The 26710-nt window shown below is 39.3% G+C and overlaps 1 protein-coding gene across 8 annotated transcripts in view; it reads right to left on the bottom strand.

Annotated features, from left to right (window-relative positions):
- The window catches only part of STAG1 (STAG1 cohesin complex component), a 483951-nt gene that overhangs the window by 325835 nt on the left and 131406 nt on the right, over positions 1–26710 (bottom strand). The window contains exon 2 of one of the 8 annotated variants that reach the window (XM_081569674.1): positions 18907–19237. The exons of the other annotated variants lie outside the window; for them this stretch is intronic. The gene's annotated coding sequence lies outside the window, so the exon portion shown is untranslated. The remainder of the gene's footprint in view (positions 1–18906; positions 19238–26710) is intronic. 8 annotated transcript variants of the gene reach the window in all.

Raw genomic sequence — 26710 nt, 5'->3', positions numbered from 1 at the left:
CATACCTAAAATGGTAAAAGAAAACTGTCAAAACAAGAATTCTATACCCAGCAAACTATCACTCAAGAATGACAGAGAAATGAAGACATTCCTAGAAAAATAAAAACTGAAGAAGCTTGTTGCTAGAACCGCAATGCCCTACAAGAAATAATAAAGGAAGTCCCTTATGCAGAAATGAAAGAACAATAAACAGTAACTTGAAACCACACACACAAAAAACAGAAAACACTGGAAAAATGAACTAAAGGCAGATACAGAAGCCAACCTCATTTATTTTTGGTTTGTAATTCCCATGTTTGTTTCCTTTATGTTTTAAAAGAAAAATAATAAAATAGTATTTATATGTCTATGTTACTGAATACACAATGTATAAAGATATAGTTGACTTTCTAATTGAAGTATAATTGATTTACAATACCATGTTTGTTTCAGGTATACAGCAAAGTGACTCAATTATACCATTTTACCAGATTACTTTCCATAATAGGTAAGATATTATAGCTTTGTAGTAGAGTCTGAAGTTTGAACGGGCTATGCTTTGATCTTTTTCCTCAGGATTGCTTCAGCAATTCTGGGTCTTTTGCAATTCATATAAATTTTAGGACAACATTTTCTAGTTTTATGAAAACTTCCACGGATATTTTGACACCAGTTGCATTAAATCTATAGACTGCTTTGTCCAAAATGTCTGGACATTTTAACAATATAAATTCTTCCAATCCAAGATTATGGAATATCTAATTCTTTGAATTAAAAGATATAACAATACTATAAGTGAGGGATGAGGACAGGAGAAAGATTTTACAAGTTATTACAGGTATACCTCATTTTATTGCACTTTGATTTGTTCACTTTGAAGGTACTGTTTGCTTTTTTTTGTTGACTAATTTAAGGTTTTCTGGAAACCCTGAGAGTCTATCACTGCTATTCTTCGAACAGCAGTTGCTATGTCTCTGTGTCACATCTTGGTAATTCTCACAATACTTCAAACTTTTGATTATTATCATTTTGTGTTATGGTGATTTGTGATCAGGAAGGTTACTACCATAATTGTTTTCAGGTACTGTGAATGACACCCACATAAGCCAAAGAACATAGTCAATAAATGTTGTGTATATTATGACTGCTCCACTGAACAGCTGTTCCTCTGTCTCTCTCTCCCTCTTCATAGACCTATTCCTTGATATGTAATAATACTGAAATTAGGCCAATTAATAAACCTACAAGAGCCATTATGTGTTCAACTCAAAGGAAGAATTGTCTCTCACTTTCAAACAAAACCTAGTTGTGATTAAGCTTAATGAAGAAGGAATGTTGAAAGCTCAGTGATCAAAAGCAAGGTCTCTCACACCAAGCAGTTAGTCAAATTGTGAATTCAAAGAAAAGGTTCTTGAAGAAAATTGAAAATGCTATCCTAGCAAAGACAAAAATGATAAGGAAACAAAACAGCCTACTGGTGATAGAAAGTCTTAGTGATCTCAATAAAAGATCAACTCAGTCACAACTTTCACTTAAACCAAGTCTAATCCAAAAAAGGCCCTAACTCTCTTAATTCTACAAAGACTAAGAGAATTGAAGAAGCTACAATAGAAAAGTCTGAAGCTAGCAGAGGTTGGTACATGACACTTAAGGAAAGAAACTGTCTCCTTAACATAAAAGTGCAATGTAAAGCAGCAAATGTTGATGCAGAAGTTGCACCAAATTAACTAGATCTAGTTAAAATAATTAAGGTATTTACACTAAACTGGACTTCAAAGTCAAATTCCCTGGGGGTTCTGAGTCCCTTTGCCAGATCCCCAGGTTGGGAAATCTGTTGTGGGGCCTAGAACATTCGCAACAGTGAAAGAACTTTTTTGGTATAATTGTTCTGCAGTTTCTGGGTCACCTGCTCTGTGGCTCTGTACTGGAGATAATGGCGATTTCCTCCAAGAGGACTTATGGCACTTGCCGCACCTCCCACAATCATCCCAGCAGCTGGCCACTTCTGATGCATGCCTCCAAAAAAGACATTCAAACACAGAGAGGCAGGTCTGGCTCAGACTCTTCTGGAGATTTCGGCTCCTTTCTCTGGTCCTGGGGCACACAGGGTTTTGTTTGCATCCTCCAAGAGTCTCTGGATAGTATGAGGTTTCATTTTAAATCTGACTGCACCCTCCTACCATCTTGTTGTGGTGTCCTTTCCCCTTGTACATAGGGTATCTATTTTGGGGGGTTCCAAAATTCTGTCTGGAGAAGGCAACGGCACCCCATTCCAGTACTCTTGCCTGGAAAATCCCATGGATGGAGGAGCCTGGTAGGCTGCAGTCCATGGGGTCGCTAAGAGTCGGACACGACTGAGCGGCTTCACTTTCACATTTCACTTTCATGCACTGGAGAAGGAAATGGCAACCCACTTCAGTGTTCTTGCCTGGAGAATTCCAGGGATGGGGGAGCCTGGTGAGCTGCCATCTATGGGGTTGCACAGAGTCGGACATGACGGAAGTGACTTAACAGCAGCAACATTCTGTCAGTGGTTGTTCAGCAGCTACTACACAGAGTGCCTGAAGAACTATGGATGGAGGCGCGAATGTTCTATAGGAGGAGGTGATCAAAACCATCCCCAAGAAAAAGAAATGCAAAAAAGGCAAACTGGTTATCTGAGGAGGCCTTACAAATAGCTGAGAAAAGAAGAGAAGCAAAAGGCAAAGGAGAAAAGGAAAGATAGCCATCAGAATGCAGAGTTCCAAAGAACAGCAACGAAAGATAAGAAAGCCATCCTAAGTGATCAATGCAAAGAAATACAAGAAAACAATATAGGAAAGACTAGAGATCTCTTCAAGAAAATTAGAGATACCAAGGAAATATTTCATGCAAAGCCAGGCACAATAAAGGAAAGAAATGGTACAGATGTAACAGAGGCATAAGATATTAAGAAGATGGTGGCAAGAATACACAGAAGAACTATACAAAAAAAAATCTTAATGATCCGGATAACCACAATGGTGTGATCGATCACTCACCTGCAGCCAGAAAACCTGCCGTGTGAAATCAACTGGGCCTTAGGAAGCATTACTATGAAAAAAGCTACTAAAGGTGATAGAATTCAAGAAGAGCTACTGCAAATCCTAAAAGATGATGCTGTCAAAGTGCTGCACTCAATATCCCAGCAAATTTGGGAAACTCAGCAGTGGCCACAGGACTTCAAAAGGACAGTTTTCATTCCAGTCCCAAAAAAAGGCAATGCGAAAGAACATTCAAACTAACAAACAATTAATTGCATTCTTTTCACAGGCTAGCAAATTAATGCTCAAAATCTTTCAAACTAGGCTGCAATAGTATTTGAACCGAGAACTTCCAGATGTACAAGCTGCATTCAGAAAAGGCAGAGGAACCAGAAATCGAATTGCAAATATCCATTGCATCATAGAAAAAGCAACAGAATTCCAGAAAAAAACATCTACTTGTGCTTCATTGCCTACGCCAAAGCCTTTCACTGTGTGGATCACAACAAACTGTGGAAAATTCTTAAAGAGATGGGAATACCAGACCACTTTACCTGCCTCCTGAGAAATCTGTATGTAGGTCAAGAAGCAACAGTCAGAACCAAACATGAAACAACAGACTGGTTGCAAATTGGGAAAGGTGTACGTCAAGACTGTCTACTGTCACCCTGCTTATTTAACTTAATGCAAAGTACATCATATGAAATGCAGGTTGGATGATGCACAAGCTGGAATCAAGATTGCCAGGTTAAATATCAATAAACTCAGATATGCAGATGACACCACCCTTATAGCAGAAAGCAAAAAGGAACTAAAGAGCCTCTTGATGAGGGTGGAAGAGAATAGTGATAAAACGGAATTAAAACTCAACATTCAAAAAACAAAGATCATGGCATCCAGTCTCATCACTTTATGCCAAATAGATGGAGAAACAATGGAAACAGCGACAGACTTTACTTTCTTGGGCTCCAAAATCACTGCAGACAATGACTGCAGCCATGAAATTAAAAGAGGCTTGCTCCTTGGAAGAAAAGCTATGACAAATCTAGACACTATATTAAAAAGCAGAGACATCACTCTGTCAACAAAGGCACATCTAGCCAAATCTATAGTTTTTCCAGTAGTCATGTACGGATATGAGAGCTAGAACATAAAGAAGGCTGTGCACCAAAGAATTGATACTTCTGAAATGTGGTGCTGGAGAAGACTCTTCAGAGTCCCTTGAACAGCAAAGAGATCCAACCAGTCAATCCTAAGGGAAATCAACCCTGAATATTCATTGGAAGGACTGATGCTGAAGCTGATGCTCCAGTACTTGGCCACCTTATGGGAAGAGCAGACTCATTGGAAAAGACCCTGATCCTGGGAAAGATTGAGGGCAGGAGGAGAAGGGGGCGACAGAGGATGAGATGGCTGGATGGCATCACTGATTCAATGGACATGAGCTTGAGTCAACTCCAGGAGTTGGTGACGGACAGGGAGGCCTGGCATGCTGCAGTCCATGGGGTCACAAAGAGTTGGACACGACTGAGCAACTGAACTGAACTGGAAAAACCACAGCTTTGACTATACGGATCTTTGTCAGCAAAGTGTTATCTCTGCTTTTTAATACACTGTCTAGGTTTGTCATAGCTTTCTTTATAAGGACTAAGAGTTTTTGAATTTCATGGCTGCAGTCACTGTCCATAGTGATTTTGGAGCCCAGTGGAAAATGCCACTGTTTCTACTTTTTTCTCCATCTATTTGCCATGAAGTGATGGAGAAGGCAATGGCACCCCACTCCAGTACTCTTGCTTGGAAAATCCCATGGACAGAAGAGCCTGGTAGGCTGCAGTCCATGGGGATGCAAAGAGTCAGACATGACTGAGCGACTTCACTTTCACTTTTCACTTTCATGCATTGGAGAAGGAAATGGCAACCCACCCCAGTGTTTTTGCCTGGAGAATCCCAGGGACAGCAGAGCCTAGTGGGCTTCCGTCTATGGGGTTGCACAGAGTCGGACATGACTGAAGCGACGCAGCACTGCAGCAGATGGGACCAGATGCCATGATCTTAGTCTTTTGCATGCTGAGTTGCAAGCCAGGTTTTTCACTCTCTTCTTTCACCCTCATCCAAAGGCTCTTTAGTTCTTCTTTGCTTTCTACCATTAGAGTAGTTAGTATCATCTGCATATCTAAGGTTGTTAGTATTTTTCCTGGCAATCTTGATTTCAGCTTGTGATTCCTCCAGCCCTGAACTTGACATGATTACTCTGCATATAAGTTAAAAAAGCAGGGGGACAACATGCCGCCTTGACATACTCCTTGTGAAATTTTGAACCAGCCAAGACATGGAGGCAACCTAAATGTCCATTAACTGAGGAATGGATAAAGAAAATGTGGTTTGTGTGTATACACACACACACACACACACACACACACACACACATACACACACATACACACAATGTAATGAATGAAATAATGCCATTTGGAACAACATGGATCGACCTACAAAGTGTCATACTATGCGAACTAAGTCACACACAAATATTATATAACATCTCTTATGTGTGGAATCAAAAAAGAAGTGATGCAAAAAACAGATACTCACAGACTTAGAAAACAAATTTCTCACTACCAGTGTGGGGACGGGAGAAGGGGATAATTACGAAGTTTGGGATGGACATGTACACAGTGCTATATTTAAAATGCAAAACCAACAAGGACCCACTGTATAGAACATGGAACTCTACTCAATGTTATGTGCCAGCTTGGATGGGAGGGGTGTTTGGAGGAGAATGGAAACATGTATATGTATGCCTAAGGCCCTTTGCTGTTCACCTGAAAATATCACAGTATTGGTTGTTAATCAGCTACACCCCAATACAAAGTTAAAGAAAAATGAAGATATAAGACAAGCAGGAAAGAAAAAAAAAAAGCAAAGTGACAAAACTCTTTCCTTATCAAGCATGCATGCTCAGTCAACCAATCATGTTGGACTCTTTGCAACCCCATGGACTGTCGCCATAGTTGGTGATTTTAATACACCACTTTCAAAAAAAAAACAAAAAACCAAGATCCAGACATAAGATTAATAAGGAAATAGAAGACGTGAACAACAGACACCATAAATCAAACAGGCCTAATAGACATGTAAGGAACACTCCACCCAAAAACAGAATACACCTTTTTCTCAAGTGCACACGCAACATCCTGCAGCATAGCTGATTAGGCCACAAAAAAGTCTCAGCAATTTTTAAAAGCTTGAAATCATACAAACTGTATTCTTAGAGCAAAATGAAAAGGAAGTAGAAATCAGTAACAGGAGAGAAACTAGAAAATTTACAAATATGTGGAAACTAACAGCATACTCTTAAATTACTGAGTTAAAGAAGAAATGACAAATTAGAATACTATGAGACTAGTGAAAACAAAGACACTATATGTCAAAATTTATGAGACATACCAAAAGTAGTGCTCAGAGGGAACTATAATTGTAAACACCCACTAAAAAAAAATGTGTCAATTCAATAACCTAACTCTCTACCTTAATGAAGAGCAAATTAAACCTGTGTGTGTGCTATGTTGCTGCAGTCATGCTAACTCTTTGCAACCCAGTGGACTGTAGTTTGCCAGGTTCCTCTGTTCATGAGATTTTCCAGGCAAGAAAACTGGAGTGGGTTGCCATAACCCCCTCCAGAGGATGTTCCTGACCCAGGCACCAACCTACATCTCTCATGTCGCGTACATTGGCTGGCAGGTTCTAGCGCGACCTGGGAAAGCCAAATTAAACCTGAAGGCAGCAAAGTTATGAAATGATAAAAATAAAGGAAGAAATAAACAAGAGTAGAGAAATAATAGAATTTATAAGGCTAATATTTGACTTTTTTTAATGTATTGACATTACTGACAAACTTTCAGACTCAGTAAGTAAAAAAGAGAGAAGATGCAAATCAGTTCAGTTCAATTCAGTCGCTCAGTCATGTCTGACTCTTTGCAACCCCATGAATCGCAGCACGCCAGGCCTCCCTGTCCATCACCAACTCCCTGAGTCCACCCAAACCCATGTCCATCAAGTCGGTGATGCCATCCAGCCATCTCATCCTCTGTCGTCCCCTTCTCCTCCTGCCCTCAATCTTTCCCAGCATCAGGGTCTTTTCCAATGAGTCAGCTCTTCGCATCAGGTGGCCAAAGTATTGGAGTTTCAGCTTCAACATCAGGCCTTCCAATGAAAACCCAGGGCTGATCTCCTTTAGGATGGACTGGTTGGATCTCCTTGCAGTCCAAGGGACTCTCAAGAGTCTTCTCCAACACCACAGTTCAAAAGCATCAATTCTTCGGTGCTCTGCTTTCTTTATACTCCAACTCTCACATCCATATATGACTACTGGAAAAACCATACCCTTGACTAGACGGACCTTTGTTGGCAAAGTAATGTCTCTGCTTTTTAATATGCTGTCTACGTTGGTCATAATTTTCCTTCCCAGGAGTAAGTGTCTTTTAATTTCATGGCTGCAATCACCATCTGCAGTGATTTTGGAGCCCCCCAAAATAAACTCAGCCACTGTTTCCACTGTTTTTCCATATATCTGCCATGAAGTGATGGGACCGGATGCCATGATCTGAGTTTTCAGAATGTTGAGCTTTAAGCCAACTTTTTCACTCTCCTCTTTCACTTTCATCAAGAAGCTCTTTAGTTCTTCTTCACTTTCTGCCATAAGGGTGGTGTCATCTGCATATCTCAGGTTATTGATATTTCTCCCGGCAATCTTGATTCCAGCTTGTGCTTCCTCCAGCCCAGCGTTTCTCATAATGTACTCTGCATATAAGTTAAATAAGCAGGGTGACAATATAAAGCCTTGACGTACTCCCTTTCCTATTTGGAACCAGTCTGTTGTTCCATGTCCAGCTCTAACTGTTGCTTCCTGACCTGCATAAAGGTTTCTCAAGAGACAGGTCAAATGGTCTGGTATTTCCATCTCTTTCAGAATCTTCCACAGTTTATTGTGATCCACACAGTCAAAGGCTTTGGCATAGTCAATAAACAGAAATAGACGTTTTTCTGCAACTCTTTTGCTTTTTCGATGATCCAGCAGATGTTGGCAATTTGATCTCTGGTTCCTCTGCCTTTTCTAAAAACAGCTTGAACATCTGGAAGTTCACGGTTCACGTACTGCTGAAGCCTGGCTTGGAGAATTTTGAGCATTAATTTACTAGCGTGTGAGATGCATGCAATTGTGCGGTAGTTTGAGCATTCTTGGGCATTGCTTTTCTTTGGGAATAGAATGAAAACTGACCTTTTCCAGTCCTGTGGCCCCTGCTGAGTTTTCCAAATTTGCTGGCATATTGAGTGCAGCACTTTCACAGCATCATTTTTCAGGATTTGAAATAGCTCAACTGGAATTCCATCACCCTCACTAGCTTTGTTTGTAGTGATGCTTCCTAAGGCCCACTTGACTTCACATTCCAGGATGTCTGCCTCTAAGTGAGTGATCACACCTTCGCGATTATCTGGGATGTAAAGATCTTTTTTGTACAGTTCTTCTGTGTATTCTTGCCACTTCTTCTTAATATCTTCTCCGTCTGTTAGGTCCCTACCATTTCTGTCCTTTATCGAGCACATCTTTGCATGAAATGTTCCCTTGGTATCTCTGATTTTCTTGAAGTGATCTCTAGTCTTTCCCACTCTATTGTTTTCCTCTATTTCTTTTCACTGATCTCTAAGGAAGGCTTTCTTATCCCTCCTTGCTATTCTTTGGAACTCTGCATTCAAATGGGTATATCTTTCCTTTTCTCCTGTGCTTTTTGCTTCCTGTCTTTTCACAGCTATTTGTAAGGCCTTCTCAGACAGCCATTTTGCTTTTTTGCATTTCGTTTTCTTGGGGGTGGTCTTGATTCCTCTGTCCTGTACAATGTCACGAACCTCCATCCATAGTTCATCAGGCATTCTGTCTAGCAGATCTAGTCCTTTAAATCTATTTCCCACTTCTACTGTATAGTCATAAAGGATTTGATTTAGGTCATATCTGAATGGTCTAGTGGTTTTCTCCACTTTCTTCAATTTAAGTCTGAAATTGGCAATAAGGAGTTCATGATCTGAACCACAGTCAGCTCCCAGTCTTCTTTTTGCTGACTGTATAGAGCTTCTCCATCTTTGGCTGCAAAGAATGTAATCAATCTGATTTTGGCGTCGACCATCTGGTGATGTCCATGTATAGAGTCTTCTCTTGTGTTGTTGGAAGAGGGTGTTTGCTATGACCAGTGCGTTCTCTTGGCAGAACTCTATTAGCCTTTGCCCTGCTTCATTCTGTACTCCAAGGCCAAATTTGCCTGTTATTCCAGGTGTTTCTTGACTTCCTACTTTTGCATTCCAGTCCCCTATAATGAAAAGGACATCTTTTTTGGGTGTTAGTTTTAGAAGGTCTTGTAGGTCTTCATAGAACTGTTCAACTTCAGCTTCTTCGGCATTACTGGTCAGAGTATAGATTTGAATTACCATGATATTGAATGGTTTGCCTTCGAAACGAACAGAGATCATTCTGTCCTTTTTGAGATTGCATCCAAGTACTGCATTCCGGACTCTTTTATAGACTATGATGGCTACTCCATTTCTTCTAAGGGATTCCTGCCCAGAGTAGTAGATATAATGGTCATCTGAGTTAAATTCACCCATTCCAGTCCATCTTAGTTCACTGATTCCTAGAATGTCGATGTTCACTCTTGTCATCTCCTGTTTGACCACTTCCAATTTGCCCTGATTCATGGACCTAACATTCCAGGTTCCTATGCAATAGTGCTCTTTACAGCATCGAATCTTGCTTCTATCACCAGTCCCATTCACAACTGGGTGTTGTTTTTGCTTTGGCTCCATCCCTTCATTCTTTCTGTAGTTATTTCTCCACTGATCTCCAGTAGCATATTGGGCACCTACCTACTGGCCTGGGGAGTTCATCTTTCAGTGTCCTATCTTTTTGCCTTTTCACACTGTTCATGGGGTTCTCAAGGCAAGAATACTGAAGTGGTTTGCCATTCCCTTCTCCAGTGGACCACATTCTGTCAGACCTCTCCACCATGACCCGTCCGTCTGGGGTGGCCCCACACGGCATAGCTTAGTTTCACTGAGTTAGACATGGCTGTGGTCCATGTGATCAGATTGGCAATACTTCACAACAGAACTCTTCTGTAACCGCTCAGAAACAGCTCATGTTGGTTGTGGCGGGCCTCAGCCAGAGGAGAAAGCTGCGACCCAGCCACTGAGCCACCCCCTGCCCTCAAACGTGAGACATGACCGGACTGGCCGCGCCGTGGCAAGGATGAGAGCACCAGTTACCCGCGGGGTCCGGGGCGGAGTCACCCCACGCAGATGGAAGCCAGTTGCTCATCTCCCTGTCTCCAGCCCTGTGACTGTCCATCACTGTCTACACCGCAGCCAAAGCATCCTTCTGAAGCACTGCATCTGATCATCACTTTCCACTCCCCAGGTAAGGAGTGGCAGCCAAGATGAGCTACCCTGGGCCAGAGGTCGGGGGCAGTGGTCGAGAGAAGCTACCCCACGTCTGAGGTAAAGAGCAGTGGCAGAGAGGAGCGGCCCGGAGCTGGAGGTCAGGGGCAGTGGTCGAGAGGAGCGTCTGAGGTAAGGGGCAGGGGCTGAGCTTTGTTGGAGCAGCTGTGAAGAGAGACCCCACGTCCAAGGTAAGAGAAACCCAGGAAAGACAGTAGGCACTGACAGAGGGGATCGGGGGCAGATAGGCTGAAGACGCAAGTAACCACACTCATAAATTAAAGCAGGAATATTACTATCAACCTTACAGAGAAGTAGGTTCCCACAGCAAGCCACTGCTGATCCATGCCTTCAACCCCTCCAACACTAGCAGTTTCCCAACCAGGGATCAAACCCATGGCCCTGGCAGTGGAAATGTGGAACTCTAACCACTGGACCACCAGAGAATTCCCTCTAATAAAACATTTTGATATCAAGTATTTCAAATTAATGAAGTTCTAACTTCATGAAAGTGTGTGCATTTTCAAAGCTGTCATCATGCAGCCGGCATGTAGAACCCTAAATGGAACTTAGGGTTGAACTGAACTGAATTCAGCCAGAAATTCAACCCACATGAAGACTCGATCTCAGGACCTCTACCTGACACTAAGCCTACAGGAGCCAACCCTGCCATCCTGGTCTGGGCCCCAGGACAACTGGCTCCTAAGCCCTGTGCAGCTGCCCTGGGTGAAGTGATAGGAGCTCCTCCCACAGTTACATGGCCTTTGTTCAGATGACTGAAGCAGACAAGTAGATGGTAGAACATCTGAGGAGGGATGAGACATGCTGGTATGATGCTCATTCTCTGTCTGCCTCTGAGGACAAGTTGGGACCAGTAAGGTGCCAACCCTGGATAGGCCATTGATGCTGGAGACTATGCCTTGGAGGCTTTGAATACTTCTAGGGTTTCTGCTCCTGAGGGCTGAAGAGATCAGGTCTCCATTCAAGGAATACTAGGAACATTCAGGAAAGCTCTGCACTGGGGTTTTTCAAACTTTGGTGTGTATCAGAATTACCTGAAAGTCTTGTTGGAATACAACTGCTAGATCCCATCCCCAGGTTCTGACTCAGTGGGTATGGAGTATAGCTAAAGAATCTACATTTCTTTTTTTTTTTTTTTAGCTACGCCATGCAGTTTGCTGCATCTATTCCCTAACCAGGGATTGAACCCATGCCCTTGGCAGTGAGAGCACAGAGTCCTAACCACTGGACTCCCAGGGAATTCCCAAGAATCTGCATTTCTAACTGTGCCCAGGTGATACTGACATTGCTGGTGGGGAACCATACTTTGAGAACTATTGCTATAGAGCCTGCAAGTATTTCGTAACAGGATCTGATTAAAGGAGTTTTAAATTTATAAATTTATTTATTTATAAATTCCCACCTTTCTTGAATTTCTAGAATTAAAAACCTTACAGAAATAAAAAAGATTGAGAATAGGAAAAAAACTGTATGCCAACAAACTTCATAACCTGTATTAAATGGCTCAAGCAAAAGTAAAAAATTAAACAAACCTATACCATGCAAAGAGAATCAGCTATCAAAACATCCTAACAAAAAAGTCCAGAATCAGATGGCTACACTAGTGAATTCTACAAGCAATTTAAAGAAATTACACTGGTCATTCTCAAAGTCTTCCTAAAAATATACGAGGAAGATTTCCTAACTCAATCTGTGAGGCCAGCATTTCTTCTATATAAAAGCCAAAGACAGCATCACCCCACAAAAAAAACCTACAGAACAATTTCTCCTATAAATATAAATGCAAACATTTTCAAATAGCAAACATACAACTACATATTAAACATAATATATACCATGGGCAAGGGGGATTTACCCAAGAATGCCAAAGTTGTTCAACGTTAGAAAATCAATGTAATAAGATACATTATTAGAAAGTAAAAAAGAACCACAAAATCATCTCAAATTAAGACAAAAAGCATTTGACAAAACCTCAAGGGACACCAAAGAGCCAAAACATTCCTTCATGATAAAATATTCAAAAAACTAGGAAACTGAATGGAACTTTCTTAATATAATAAAGAGCATTTATGAAAAACACGTAACTAATTTCATACTCTGTTGAACGACTAAAATAAAAGCTACCCCCATAAAATCAAGAAGTCAACAATGTCCATTTTTACCATGGTTTTCAACAAATTAGTGTATGTTGAAACAGAATAATTATGCAAGAAAGAGACATAAATCACATCCAAGTAGGAAGAGAAGTAAAACTAACTTTATTCAGAGACAACATAATCCTTTATATATAGAAAATCTTAAAGAATCAACAATAGCCAAATACTAATTGAAAATGGCATCACTGATTCAATGGACATGAGTTTGAGCAACCTCCTGGATACAGTGAACAACAGGGAAGTCTGGTGGGCTGCAGCCCATGGGGTCCCGAGGAGTTGGACACAACTGAGCAACTGAACACGTTGAAAAAAACTTGTAGGTGGAAGATAACATACAAAAATGAATTGCTTCTTTTTTACAACTAATAAGTTTAACAATGTTTGAGGATAAAAATTCAACCACAAAACACTGTTTTTGTACAGTGACCATTAAAAAAAATGGAAGAAAATTACATATACAGTTGCATTAGAATAAATGAAACAATGAAAAAAGAAATTTAACCAAGGTAAAAGATTCATTCACAGATGGGAAAACAATATTATAAGGATATCACTAGGTATTCAAAACAATCTCCAGATTCAATACTCTAATTATCAAAATCTTAATTCTCCTATACAGAAAATTTCATCCAAAATTCTTATGAAATCTCATGGAAAGGACTTTTAAAAGCCAAAATGATCTTAGAAAAAGAGACCAAAGTTGGAAGTCTCACACTTCTAGAGTTCAAAGTTCACCACAAAGTGACAGTAATCAAAACACTGTGATACAAGTATATAGACAAACATACAAACCAAAAGTAAAGACCTTCCAGAAATAAATCCTCACATATTTGGTCAAATGGATTCTGGCAAGCAAACTAAGATCATGCAAATAAGGGAAACACTGTCTTTTCATAAAAATAGTGCTGTGAAAAATAGATATTCACATACAAAAAAAAAAAAGAAAGAAAGAAATTGAACCCTGGTCTTACATCATACACAAAAATCAACTGAAAATAGATCAAACATCTAAATGTAAAAACATTATAAAACTCCTTAAAGAAAAATTAGTACAAAAGCTTTATGATAGTAGATTTGGAAATGACTTCTTGGCTATGACACCAAAGGTGCAGGCAACAAAACAAAAAATAAGTTACATTTCATGAAAATAAAAAAAACTTTTCTACATCAAAGGATTTTATCAACAGAGTCAGAAGGCAACCAAGGGAGAGTGAAAAAATTTTGCAAATCATTTATCTGATAAGAATCTAGTATCCAGAATACAAAGATGACCTTTGAACAACACAGGGCTTACAAGTTTCAACCACCCATACAGTTGAAAAATCACATATAACTTCACAGATGGCCCTCTATATCCACAGTTATGCAGATACAGATTCAACCAACTGTAGACTGTGTTTAGCACTATAGTATGCATTTATTGAAAAAATTCTATGTTTAAGTGGATTCACATAATTCAAATTCATGCTGTTCAAGAGTCTACTATAATTTCTTACCATCCAAAAAGACCGAAAAAAAAAAAAACCAATTAAAAAGAAATTGTCAGAACTTCTCTGGAGGTTCAGTGGTTGGCAGTCAACCTGCCCATGCAGGGGACACAGGTTCAACCCCTGGTCCTACAAGATCCCACATGCCTTGGAGCACCTAGGCCTCTGCACCACAATTACTGAGTCTGTACTCTAGAGCCTGTGAGTTGCAACTACTACACCCACAAACCTGGAGCCCATGCTCCACAAGAGAAGCCAGGATAATGAGAAGCCCACACACCACAACAAAGAGGAGCTTCAGCTCACCGCAACTAGAAAAAGCTGCCTGCAGCAACAAAGACTGACCACAACCAAAAATAAATAATATTTTTTAAAAAAATGGTCAAAAGACTCAAACAGACACTTCTCCAAAGAAGATATATTATTGGCCAATAAGCATATCAAGATTTGAGGCTCAACTTGTTAGAGAAATGCACATTAAAACCACAATACCATTTTGCAGTTTTGAGGATGGCTATAATCACAAAATGGAAGGTAACAAATATGAGAAAATCTCTGTCATCTCCAGTTAGGTAATGAGTTCTTATGTGTTGACACCAAAAGTATAATTCATAAAAAGAAACAAAAAAGAGATTAACTGGACTTAATATTTTTTCTCTGCAAAAGACACTTGAGAGATTTAAAAAAAAGTCATACACAGAGAAAACACTTTCAAATCATGTAATTGAAAAAGAACTTAAAGGAAGAAAGATTTCAAATCTCAAATGTAAGACAGAAAACAGTTCCTTTTTTTCCCCACACGTGAAGGATTTCAACAGACACTTCCAACAAAGAAGATAAAAGGGCGACATATATATTCCAGCGGATGCTCTTTGCCATTGTTTTGTTGTTTCAGTCTCTTAAGTTGTATCGAACTTTTGTGATCCCATGGCCTATAGCCCGCCAGGCTCCTCTGTTCATGGGATACCCAGGCAAGAATACTGGAGTGGGTTGCCATTTCCTTCTCCAGGTGATTTTCCCATTAGGGAAATGGAAACTAGAACTGAAATGAGATACTACTACATACATATTAGCATGACTAAACTTTAAAAGACCATTTCAAGGGTTAGTAAGGAGTGAGAACAACTGGAAAACTTATACGTAGCTGGAAGGAATGCAAAAATAGCACAATCCCTTTAAAAAACAGTTCAGTAACTAGATACTAACTATTAATATATAACTAAGCAGCTGAAGTTGAACTGTTCCATGAACACCTATGAGACCATTCAGAACTAATACCCCAAAAAGATGTCCTTTTCATTATAGAGGACTGGAATGCAAAAGTAGGAAGTCAAGAGATACCTGGAGTAACAGGCAAATTTGGCCTTGGAGTACAGAATGAAGCAGGGCAAAGGCTAATAGAGTTTTGCCAAGAGAACACACTGGTCGTAGCAAACACCCTCTTCCAACAACACAAGAGAAGACTCTACACATGGACATCACCAGATCTTAAACACTGAAATCAGACTGATAATATTCTTTGCAGCCAAAGATGGAGAAGCTCTATACAGTCAGCAAAACCAAGATCGAGAGCTGACTGTGGTTCAGATCATGAACTCCTTATTGCCAATTTCAGACTTAAATTGAAGAAAGTGGGGAAAACCACAACACAATTCAGGTATGACCTAAATCAAATCCATTATGATTATATAGAGGAACAGAGAAATAGATTTAAGGGACTAGATTTGATAGACAGAATGCCTGATGAACTATGGACGGATGTTTGTAACATTATACAGGAGACAGGGATCAAGACCATTCCCAAGAAAAAGAAATGTGAAAAAGCAAAATGGTTGTCTGAGAAGGCCTTACAAATAGCTGTGAAAAGAAGAGAGGTGAAAAGCAAAGGAGAAAAGGAAAGATATACCCATTTGAATGCAGAGTTCCAAAAAATAGCAAGGAGAGAGAAGAAAGCCTTTCTCAGTGATCAATGCAAAGAAACAGAATGGGAAAGACAAGAGATTGCTTCAAGAAAATTAGAGATACTAAGGGAACATTTCATGCAAAGATGGGCTCAATAAAGAATAGAAATGGTAGGGACCTAACAGAAGCAGAAGATATTAAGAAGAGGTGGCAAGAATACACAGAAGAACCGTACAAAAAAGATCTTCACATCCCAGATAATCATGATGGTGCGATCACTCACCTAGAGCCAGACATCCTGGAATGTGAAATCAAGTGGGCCTTAGGAAGCACCACCACGAACAAAGCTAGTGGAGGTGATGGAATTTCATTTGAGCTATTTCAAATCCTCAAAGATGATGCTGTGAAAGTGCTGCACTCAATATGCCAGCAAATTTTGAAAACTCAACAGTGGCCATAGGACTGGAAATGGTCAGTTTTCATTCCAATCCCACCCAAAGAAAGGCTCAAACTAGTGCACACTTGCACTCATCTCACATGCTAGCAAAGTAATGCTCAAAATTCTCCAAGCCAGGCTTCAGCAGTACATGAACCGTGAACTTCCAGATGTTCAAGCTGGTTTTAGAAAAGGCAGAGGAACCAGAGATCAAATTGCCAACATCCACTGGATCATCGAAAAAGCAAGAGAGTTCCAGAAAAACATCTATTTCTGCTTTATTGACTATGCCAAAGCCTTTGACTGTGTGCATCACAATAATCTGTGGAAAATTCTGAAAGAGATGGGAATACCAGACTACCTGACCTGCCTCTTGAGAAACCTGTATACAGGTCAGGAAGCAACAGTTAGAACTGGACATGGAACAACAGACTGGTTCCAAATAGGAAAGGGAGTACGTCAAGGCTGTATATTGTCACCCTGCTTATTTAACTTATATGCAGAGTACATCATGAGAAAGTCTGGGCTGGAGGAAGCACAAGCTGGAATCAAGACTTTCAGGAGCAATATCAATAACCTCAGATATGCAGATGACACCACCCTTATGGCAGAAAGTGAAGAACTAAAGGGCCTCTTGATAGAATGAAAGAGGAGAGTGAAAAAGTTGGCTTAATGCTCAACATTCTGAAAACTAAGATCATGGCATCCAGTCCCATCACTTCACGGCAAACTGATAGAGAAACAGTGGAAACAGTGGCTCAGTTTATTTTGGGGGGCTCCAAAATCACTGCAGATGGTGACTGCAGCCATGAAACTAAAAGACGCTTACTCCTTGGAAGGAAAGTTATGACCAACCTAGACAGCATATTAAAAAGCAGAGACATTACTTTGTCCACAAAAGTCCATCTAGTTACGGCTATGGTTTTTCCAGTGGTCATGTATGGATGTGAGAGTTGGACTATAAAGAAAGCAGAGCACCGAAGAATTGATGCTTTTGAACTGTGGTGTTGGAGAAGACTCTCGAGAGTCCCTTGGACTGCAAGGAGATCCAACCAGTCCATCCTAAAGGAGATCAGTCCTGGGTGTTCAGTGGAAGGACTGATGTTGAAGCTGAAACTCCAATACTTTGGCCACCTGATGCGAAGAGCTGACTCATTGGAAAAGACCCTGATGCTGGGAAAGATTGAGGGTAGGAGGAGAAGGGATGAGATGGTTGGATGGCATCACCGATTCAATGCACATGAGTTTGGGTAAACTGTGGAGTTGGTGATGGACAGGGAGGCCTGGCCTGCTGCAGTTCATGGGGTCACAAAAAGTCAGACATGAGTGAGCTACTGAACTGAACTGAAAGCAATGTCACTCCTAGGTATTTACCAAGTGCAAAGAAAGCTTATGTTCTTCCAGAAAAAGTGCATTAATAATCAAATACTTGTAGTAATTTATTCATAACTGCCAAAAACTGTAAACATCCCCAATACTATCCTTAATTAAAATATTATAAATATACAATTAGCATATTCACAAGATGAAATACTATTCAACAATTAAACGAGTCTCAGGTACACAGACTATGTATTGACTGTAGATTTTCACTTACAAGACATTGTGAGAAAACCACAGAGAACACCAGAACAGACGAGTGGTTGTTAGAGACTGGGGTAAAAGAGGATTGACTATAAAGCGACAGCATAACAGAATCTGAAGATTGAACAACATATCCAAATTACAACTTAACTTGTATATCCAACCAGGATCTTCTGCAGCAACTGATTTAATTCTCAAATAATATCTCAAATAACTGACATAATTCTCAAAACAGAAAGGAACTAAAATGAGTAACTACAATATTTTGAAAAATAAAAATCTGAGAAGAAACAAAATACCTGATTCCTAGAAGTATACAAACTTATACTAATTTAATAAGAAATACAAATATGGAATGCTTTACATGTTTATATGCCATTTACATTTTTTACTTGGAAAAAGCACTGTGGAAATTCTATACCATTTGTTAATACTTATGTGTCATAAGTGTATTTAACCCATTCCTTGGGTTAAATTTAGCCTGTCTCTAGTTTCTGACTACTATAAACAATGCTGTCATGTAGTCTTCCTTAATCATACAAACATTTTAATATATATTTTAAACTTCCATAAACACAGTATGGGGCTTCCCTGGTAGTTCAGCTGTTAAAGAATCCACGTGCAATGCAGGAGACCTGCATTCGACTGTGTTCGATCCCTGGGTGGGGAAGATCCCCTGGAGAACGGAATCGCAACCCATTTCAGTATTCTCTGGGAAACCCCATGGACAGGGGAGCCTGGAGTGCTACAGTCCATGCGGTTGCAATAGTCAGACACGACTGAGCAGCTAAGCATAAACCTACTATAGTTTTAGTTTTATACCAATACAAGTTTAAAAGGCAGAACACTCAGCTTACCTTCCTGCATTTAATCTTCTTCCTCAGAAAATAAAGTCCACTGGTAGGTTTTTTTTTTTTTCCTTAGGGGCTTCCCAGGTGGCACCAGTGGTAAAGAACCCGCATGCCAATGCGGGAGACATAAGAGACATGAATTCAATCCTTGAGTCAGGAATATCTCCTGGAGAAGGGCAAGGCAACCCACTCCAGTATTCTTGCCTGGACAGAGCAGCCTTATGGTCTATGGTCCACTGAGTTCCAAAGAGTCAGACACGACTGAGGCGACTTAGCACATATGAACACCAGGTTCTGGGATCAAAAAACACGAAGTCTGCTGATGGTTTCAGGACATCTGCAAAATTTTGAGAATCTCATTTTATGAGTACTTTACTTAAGTAAAATAATCTGGTGCACTCTTATTCTCTATTCCCCAGTTTTAATTAAGTCTCATTTTATTAAACACAACCAACTTTGTCTTAGAAACCTATACATTTGGCTCTCTCCAGCTCTAAAAAAATTTCCCTTGGTGGAGAAAGTATATAAAAATGATGCATACCAATCTTTCACTTAACATTTTACCATCCCTTAATCTTATTTCTGTTCTAATCATAGCTTTAAAACTCGTTTGTACTTACTACATTTTTCATAAGCCATTCTAAACATTTCTCTTATCATTCCACCAATCTTATAAATTTATCATTGGTCATATAGTCCTCTATTTCGTTTTATAGGTAGTCACCCATAAATTGGTATCACTGTAACTAAGTTGCTATTGTTTTTTCTCTTTACTGAGAACATTCAACACTCATTAAAGTATCTACCTACATGCTAGACACTATGCTAAATTTCACTTTCAATAAAGAAAATTCCACATTCTTTCTGAGTTATGTTCATTTTAAAGATGCATGCATGCTCAGTCGTGTTTAATTTTCTGTGACCCAACTTCAGTCCATGAGGCTCATCTGTGCATGGGATTTTTCCAGGCAAAAATACTGGAATGAGTTGCCTTGTCCTCCTCCAAGAACCTTCCTGACCTACAGATCAAATACGAATCTCCTGCACTGGCAGGCAGTTTTTCCCACTGAGCCACCTGGAAAGATACTACACCTGAAAGAGCATATATATATATATATATATATATATATATCTCTTTCTCATTCTAAAGGTACATTGCTCATCATTCCTAAGGTTACCTTCTAAGCTGAGCTGATTACTTCTTCTCAAGGCTCCTAACTCTTCCACTTCTCCCATCAGTTCTCACACTCAAAATAAAATGTAAAAGAGTTGTTCCTCTCATTCTGTCAAACTTCTGAGGGATAAAGAATGGCAACAAAAATAGTAAAAAGCAGGCAGAAAATCAATAAAGACACAAGTGAACTCTATAACACAATCAATCAACTGGATTTAATTGACATCTATAAGCTATTTCATTCAACAACAGCAGAATTCACATTTCTCTCAAGCTCACATGGAACATTCATCGGAACAGATAACATCCTGGACCATAAAAAATTCCTTAACAAATCTGAAAAAGGAGAAATCATACAATGCATGCTCTCAGGCTACAATGGAATTAAACTAGAAATCATTAATAAATAATTGTAAAGATCACAAAACACCTGGAAATTAAACAACATGCTTCTAAGTCACACGAGTCAAAGGAGAAATCTCAACAGAAATTTAAAAACATTTCAACCGAATGAATCTGAAAATACAACTCATCAAAATCTTTAGGATGCAGCCAAAGCAACTTGGAGAGAATTTATAGCACTGACTTCTTTGAAAAGACCAATAAAAATCAATAAACATCCACCTAGGCTAACTAAGAAAAAAGTACACAATATCAGAAATAAAAAACAGAATATCATTACAGAAAACGACAACACAAAAAGGATAACAACAGAATACTATGAGTATACTCACAAGATGTGAAACCGAGATGAAATGGACTCAATTCTTTGAAAGATAAAATATGCCAACAAGGAACAGGCAATATAAACTGGCCTATATCTATAAAAGAAACTGCATCAATATATTAAAACCTGCCACAACATAAAGAACCAAACACAGATAGGTTCACTGGTAAATTCTAACAAACATTTAGGGAAGAAGCTATAACCAATTCTCTACCATCTCTTCCAGAAGATGAAAGGGCAGGAGATATTTCCTATCTCATTTTATGAGACAATATTACCCTAACATCAAAATTAGACAAACACACAGCAAGAAAATTAAAGACCACTATCTCTCATCAACACAGATGTAAAATCCTCAACAAAATAATACCCAATAAAAAATTTAAATGTATTTAAAAAATTATGCACCACAAGCAAGTGAGATTTATCCCAGGTCCAGTTCAGTTCAGTTACTCACTCATGAGCAACCCCATGAACTACAGCACTCCAGGATTCCCTGTCCATCACCAACTCTCAGAGCTTCATCAAACTCATGCCCATTGATTTGGTAATGCCATCCAACAATCTCATCCTCTGTCAGCCCTTCTCCTCCTGCCTTCAATCTTTCCCAGCATCAGGGTCTTTTCAAATGAGTCAGTTCTTCACATCAGGTAGCAAATATTGAAGCTTCAGCTACAGTATCAGTCCTTCCAATGAATATTCAGGACTGATTTCTTTTAGGATGGACTGGTTTGAACTCCCTGCAGTCCAAAGGACTCTCAAGATCTTCTCTAAAACCACAGGTCAAAATCATCAATTCTTTGGTGCTCAGCTTTCTTTATGGTCAAACTCTCACAACCATACATGACTACTGGAAAAACCATAGCTCTGACTAGAAGGACGTTTGTTGGCAAAGTAATGTCTCTGCTTCTTAATATGCTGTCTAAGCTGGCCATAGCTTTTCTTCCAAGGAGCAAGTGTCTTTTAATTTCATGGCTGCAGCCACTGTTCAATGGTTTCCCATCTATTTGCCATGAAGTGATGGGACTGGGTGCCATGATCTTAGTTTTCTGAATGTTGAGCTTTAAGTCAACTTTTTCACTCTACTCTTTCACTTTCATCAAGAGGCTCTTTAGTTCTTCTTCACTTTCTGCCATAAGGGTGGTGTCATCTGCATATCTGAGGTTATCGATATTTCTCCCAGCAATCTTGATTCCAGCTTGTGCTTCATCCAATCCAGCATGTCACATGATGTACTCTGCATGTAATTAGGGTGCCAACATACAGTCTTGACATACTCCCTTCCGAATTTGGAACCAGTCTGTTGTTCCATGACCGGCACTAACTATTGATTCTTGACCCGCACATAAGTTTCTGAGGAGGCAGGTAAGATGATCTGGTATTCCCAACTCTTTAAGAATTTTCCATAGTTTGTTGTGATCCACAAAGTCTAAGGCTTTGGTGTAGTCAATAAAGCAGATGTTTATGACCACCCTAGACAGCATATTAAGAAGCAGACATTACTTTGTCCACAAAGGTCCATCTAGTCAAGGCTATGGTTTTTCCAGTGGTCATGTATGGATGTGAGAGTTGGACTATAAAGAAAGCTGAGTGCCGAAAAATTGTGCTTTTGAACTGTGGTGTTGGAGAAGACTCTTGAGAGTCCCTTGGACTGCAAGGAGATCCAACCAGTCCATCCTAAAGGAGATCAGTCCTGGGTGTTCAGTGGAAGGACTGATGTTGAAGCTGAAACTCCAATACTTTGGCCACCTGATGCGAAGAGCTGACTCACTGGAAAAGACCCTGATGCTGGGAAAGACTGAGGGCAGGAGGAGAAGGGGACGACAGAGGATGAGATGGTTGGATGACATCACTGACTCAATGGACATGGGTTTGGATAGACTCCAGGAGTTGGTGATGGACAGGGAGGCCTAGTGTACTGCAGTTTGCAGAGTCGCAAAGAGTCAGACACAACTGAGCAAGTGAACTGAACTGAACTGCTTTTTCAATGATGCAACAGATGTTGGCAATTTGATCTCTGGTTCCTCTGCATTTTCTAAATCCAGCTTGAACATCTGGAAGTTCTCCATTCACGTACTGTTGAAGCCTCACTTGGAGAATTTTGGGCTTTGCTATCATGTGAAAAGAGTGCAACTGTGTGGTAGTTTGAACATTCTTTGGCACTGCCCTTTTTCAGATTGGAATAAAAACTGATCTTTTCTCCTCGTGTGGCCACTGCTGAGTTTTTCAAATTTGCTAGTATACCGAGTGCAGCACTTTCACAGCATCATCTTTCAGGATTTGAAATAGCTCATCTGGAATTCCATCAACACCACTACCTTTGTTTGTAGTGATGCTTCTTAAGGCCCACTTGACTTCACACTTCAGGATGTCTGGCTCAAGGTGAGTGATCACATCATCATGGTTATCTGGGTCATTAAGATCTTTTTTGTATAGTTCCTCTTTGTATTCTTGTCACCTTTTTTTTTATTATCTTCTGCTTCTGTTAGGCCCATACCATTTCTGTACTTTATTATGCCCATTTTCATGAAATGGGCATAAAATGAAATGCTCTGGTATCTCTATAATTTTAAGAGATCTCTAGTCTTTCCCATTCTATTGTTTTCCTCTATTTCTTTGCACTGATCATTAAGGAAGGCTTTCTTATCTCTCCTTGCTATTTTTTAGAACTCTGCATTCAGATGGATATATCTTTCTTTTTCTCCTTTACCTTTAGCTTCTCTTCTTTTCTCAGTATTTGTAAGGACTCCTCAGGCAACCATTTGCCTGTTTGCACATTTTTTTCTAGGAGATGGTTTTGATCACTGCCTCCTGAACAATGTCACAAAACTCTGTTCATAGTTCTTCAGGCACTTCTATCAGAGCTAATCTCTTGAATCTCTTTGTCACTTCCACTGTATAATTATAAGGGATTTGACTTAGGTCATACTTGAATGGTCTAGTAGTCTTCCCCACTTTCTTCAATATAAGTCTGAATTTTTCAATAAGGTGTTCATGATCTGAGCCACATTCAGCTCCCGGTCTTGCTTTTGCTGACTGTATAGAATTTCTCCATCTTCGGCTGCAAAGAACATACTCAATCTGATTTCAGTACTGACCATCTGCTGATGTACTAGTGCAGAGTTGTCTCTTGTGTTGTTGGCAAAGGGTGTTTCTATGACCAGTGCATTCTCATGGCAAAACTCTGTTAGCCTTTGCCCTACTTTATTTTGTACTCCAAAGCCAAACTTGCCTATTACTCCAGTTATCTTTTGACTTCCTACTTTTGCATTCTAGTCCCCTATGATGAAAATGACTTTTTTTTTTTTTGGTGTTAGTTCTAGAAGTTCTTTTAGGTCATCATAGAACCGTTCAACTTCAGCTTCTTCAGCATCAGTGATTGGGGCATAGACGTGGATTACTGTGATACTGAAAGGTTTGTCTTGGAAATGAACTCCATGAACTATAGCCTTCCAGGCTCCTCTGTCCATGGGATTCTCCAGGCAAGAATACTGGAGTGGGTTGTCATTTTCTTCTCCAAGGAATCTTCCCAACCTAGGAATAGAATCCTGGTCTCCTGCACTGCAGGCAGATTCTTTAGCATCTGAGCCACCAGTGAAGTCCTTTATCCTATATACACATATCTAGTTAAAATTTGAAAATCAAATAATGGAACCCATCACAACAAGAGGCAAAGAAGTAAAGCCACACAGTCATATCAATAAATTCAGGGAAAAGATTTTATAAAATCCAACACCCATTCATAATTTTTAAAAGAAATTTCACTCAACTAAAATAAATGAGATCTGCCTGAACTTACACCTAACACATACATAATGGGAAGAACTAGCCCTCTTAATAACAAGAACAAAGCAAAGATATCTTTTATCACTCCTTTTCAACAGTGTACTAGAAATTCAAGCTAAAGCAATAAGGAAATAAAAGGTATACAGACTGGGAAGGAAGAAATCAAACTTTCTTTGTATGCAGATTACATGACTGTCTATATAGAAAACCTGAAAAAACTGAAAAGCCGTTTTTCATATATAAAATGAACAAATGAAATTTGAAATTAATACACCATTTACATTGTTCAGTCGCTATGTCATGTCTGACTCTTTGCGACCTCAAGGACTGCAGAACACCAGGCTCCTCTGTCCTCCACTATCTACCAGAGTTTGCTCAAATTCATATCCATTGATTCGGTGATGTTGTCTATCCATCTAACCATTTACATCAGCACTGGAAAAAAGAGAAATATTTGGATATAAATCCAAAAAAATATGGACAAGATCTAAACAAGGAAAACTCCAAAATTCCAATGAAAGAAATCTAAGAACTAAATATGTGCTCAGTTGCATCTTGATTCTTTGTGATCCCATGGACTACAGCCCACCAGGCTCCTCTGTCCATGAAATTTTTCAGACAGGAATATTGGAGCAGGTTGCCATTACCTACTCCAGGGGGATCTCCCCAACCCAGAGATGGAACCTGTGTCCTTTGAATCTCCTGCACTGGCAAGTAGATTCTTTACCACTGAGCCACCTGAGAAGCCCAAGAACTAAAGAAGCAGATAGCTATTCCTGGTTCAGACAGGAAGACTCAATATTGTCAAGATGTCAGTCCCATCTTGGTCTGTAGATTCAACACATTCCCTGTTGACTGCCTAACAAGTTAATTTCCATATATCGAAAACTGGTGCTAAAGTTGATTTGGAAGGCAAAAGATCTAGAATAGCCAAAACAATATTCAAAAACAAGAACAAAATCAGAAGACTGATAACATCTGAATTTAAGATTTGCTTTAATACGTTTATAGTAATCAAGACTGTGATAGTGGCAAAAAGTAAACAACTAGATTAATAAAATAATATAGAGAGCCCAGAAGTCAACCCACCCAAATATAGTCAATTGATCTTTGACAACTGAACAAAAGTGATATAATGGAGAAAACATCATCTTTTCAATGTATGATGTTAAAATTGGATATCCATGTGGGAAGAAAAAGAAGAATCTAAACACAGATCTTACATCCTTCAAACAATTAACTCAGCATGGATCAAAGAACTAAATATAAACTGAAAAGTTAAACTCTTAAGATAACATATGGGAATATCCAGATGACCTTTGGTATGGTGATGACTTTTTAGATACAACACCAAAGGCATGAACTATGAGGGGAAAATGATTGTTAAACTGGACTTACTAGAATTAAAAACTTCTGCTCAGCAAAGGACTGTCAAGAAAATGAAAAGACAAGTCACAGGCAGGGAAATAATATTTCTCTAGACATTTCTGTTTAATATTTTCAATATATTTTTAATCTAGTATCTTAAATGTCCAAAATATATAAAGAAGTATTAAACTCAATAAGAAAACAAATAACCTGCTTAAAATATGGGTATAAGACTCGAATAACACCTCACAAAGGAAACTACACAGCTGGCATATAAGCATATGAAAAAATACTTAACATCCTACGTCATTAAAGAACTGCAAATTAAAAAACAGTAAGATACTTCTACACTCAGAATGGTGAAAAGCCAAAAGACTGACAAAACCAAACGCTGACAAGTAAATGGAACAACAGAAATTCACTGCTGGCAGGAAAGCAAAAGGTACAGCAACTTTGGATGACAGTCTTGCAGTTTCTTACAAACTTCATATATTCTTACCATATGTTCCAAAGTATATATCCTCCAAAGTATATATCCAAAGGAAATAAAAACTCATCTCCACACATAAACCTACATAAAGATGTTCAGTAGTTTTATTTAAAATTGTGAAAACATGGAAGGAACCAAGATGTTCTTCAGGAGGTGAATGGATAAACTGTGGTACATGCAGACAATGGAATATTACTCAGTACTAAAAGGAACAAGTCACCAAGTCATGAAAAGACACAGAGGAAAGTCATATGCATATTAGTAA

This window comes from Giraffa tippelskirchi, chromosome 2 (assembly GCF_054371585.1).
Source record: "Giraffa tippelskirchi isolate mGirTip1 chromosome 2, T2T-mGirTip1v1.2.pri, whole genome shotgun sequence".
Classification (NCBI taxonomy): domain Eukaryota; kingdom Metazoa; phylum Chordata; class Mammalia; order Artiodactyla; family Giraffidae; genus Giraffa; species Giraffa tippelskirchi.
The sequence above is the reverse complement of the archived record's forward strand: the minus strand, read 5'-3'. Positions and strand labels throughout refer to the sequence as shown.